Here is a 2,642-nt window from a genome sequence, read left to right as displayed (position 1 = left end):
GGGGGGTGGAGCTGTATAACAATAAAGAATTTTACTTTTTCTTTTCAAAGAGAAAAGAGCTGGGGGGAGGGTGGGCATGGAGGAAAATGTGCAACAATGAATGGGGGGAAAATTAAAAGGGAAGAATATGCTGTAAAAAATATATGTTGCATTAAAAAAAAGTATGATGAGGATGGCACAGGACAGGACAAGGGTTCAGACCTGTCGTCTGTAACTTGCTGTGAGCTGTTCTCGCCTGCCCGGCACTCGGCATTACCCATGTAAGGAATCCTAGTGCTGTAGCACACTGACAGGCTGCTAACCGTCTGTTCAGGCCAGAGGCTGGAATCTACCAGCGGCTTCGGAGCAAGATGGGCAGTCTCATCCTGCGAGTATTTACAGCCTCAAAAACTCAATGAAAGTCACTGTGAGCTGATTCAACTCAACGGCAGTGGGGTTTGCTAGTGTTTCTGTACAGAAGCCCTTGCTGGCACAAAAAGTTAAATGCTCACCTTCTAGCAGAAACTTGAGCACGAGTCTACCAGCGGCCTGAGGGTGCATTCCTGCTGAAAGATCGCAGGCCGCTTCGGGACACTTCTACTCCCCTCACACTGAATGGCCCTAGAAGGAAACTGCCTTGTCAACAGGCAGCCAACAAACATGACCTCACCGATCCCAGAACACAGAACAGGAAGGAGGCTCCCAAGACACCATACAACACAAATACGGCCTCAAAACCAGAAGAAAAAGAGTCCCAAGGGCGAGGTGGGGGTAGAAGTAGGGGTGACTAGAGATTACGAGCAGATTAGTCAAGGGTCAAATACGATCATGGGGAAAATGATTAGCTATGTAGTGACGCTGTGGTAAAATGAGGTCTTCATGTGGCCTTTAGCCTTGGCTCTTTAGAAAGACTAGTTGGGAGATTCCTCCCCCGTCGCAAACCCTCAGGAACTACCCTTGCCCCAGTTTTCCAACCTACTTTGTCCAGGTTGAATGACGTTTCCTGGGTAAACAACCTGACAGCTTTATACTTTTCTGTGTGGCTCTGGACTGCAGTCTCCCTATGATTGGTCTATTTAACGCAGCTTATAGGAATGGGTCAATATACATATGCAGATGAAGTGACTGTGACCTACTGAGAAGGAACTGGTCAGTTCACATCAAAAGTGTGAAGCCCAAGCCTTGAAACTTACAAAGAACCTGCTTAGATGGGCAGCCAACTCCACAGAAGTGATGCAAAAAAGAAAAGGCAAGAAAAGTGAAGCACAGAGAGGGTGAGACAGCTCCCGGGCAGCCAGGAGGAAGGCCCACTGCAGAGCAGGGAAGTGAGGACAGCGAGAACCCAGCGTCAGGAACACTGCAAAGAGACAGAACAAAACCCTGCCACCAGCAGTGGCTCAGGTCCATCAGCTACCAGAACCCAGCGTGAGAAACGGGACAAAGAGACAGAGCAAAGCCCTGACACTAGCTGGGGCTGGTCAGTCAGCCAGGGACACAGGCCTAGAAGAGGCCTATCCTAAGCGGCTAAGGGAAGTCCTGTTCTACAGGCAGCTCTGGTGACTTAGTGCGAAGAAACTGTGCTGCCAATGCAAAGGTAAGCAGTCGACCAGCAGCTCTCTTTCCCTGTGATTTACAGCCTCTGAAAACCTGCTGGAGGGCCAGCTGTATGGCGACAAAAAACGGCCTGCTTCCCTGCGTAGTGGAGGAAGGCAGGATACGGAAAGGGAAAGCGGATGGTGACGTGTGCACCGTCACAGGGCCTCCTCCTACGTTAGGAGCTCCCAGTGCACTCACAGTAACCCCGTGTTGGAGAGAGAGCTCCCGACCCGCGCCTCCCGCAAGCTCACGGCCGCACTCACTGTGCATCTCCCTGGCGGAGGCTCTCCTGCGCTGAGCTTTCACGTTTCCCACCGAGCTGCACCTCCTGTGTGACTGAACTACCTCTGAAAACCTGCTGAAGGGTCAACCATGAGTAGGTTCCAACTTGATGGCAAACAACAACAGACACAGCAAAAATGTGACGGAGGAAAAACTACCAAGAAAAACAGCTGACAAAGAGGTGAAAAATATTAAAGAGAATGAAGAATAGAAATGTTAGTGTTTAATGTTCCATCCGTCAACAATGTGCCGAGTGCCGACCGTCTGCCAGGCATCACTGAAGCAGCTCAAAACCAGGACAGAAGCAGACTGTGGGGCAGACCATCAATTACTCAGATGCAAGTTCAAACTGAGGCCAAATTAAATTAAAACGAGTCCACGAGAAACAAAATATGATCTCGAATCTATCCCAACTGAGTTTCAAAATCCTCTTAAGAATAGGTTTGGGCCAAGGATGTCATTGAAGAGTATTTCAAATGCAAGAAATGAAACAAATAAAGAACTTGGCATATTAAAAAAAGAATAGGTTTGAAGTTACTCCCTAACATGGGAGGGTCTGGAGAGCATTATGCTAAGTGAACTTAAGTCTCATAAAGACAAATCCTGTGTAAGATCATTACCGAAGAGCAATGTACGAGGATGTGGGGCTTAAACATAGGTCGCACAGTTTGATGGGTGGAGAGAGGGATTGGTAAAGAGAAGGAGAAAGGTCCAGTGGGAAAAACAATGAATATGAACTTCATGAATTTTGCATGTAAACCAGCATAAATTCTTTTTAAAAAAAA

Source organism: Elephantulus edwardii, unplaced genomic scaffold (assembly GCF_000299155.1).
Source record: "Elephantulus edwardii isolate Elephantulus edwardi_28Jun2011 unplaced genomic scaffold, EleEdw1.0 scaffold00129, whole genome shotgun sequence".
Classification (NCBI taxonomy): domain Eukaryota; kingdom Metazoa; phylum Chordata; class Mammalia; order Macroscelidea; family Macroscelididae; genus Elephantulus; species Elephantulus edwardii.
This window is presented reverse-complemented; position numbering follows the sequence as displayed.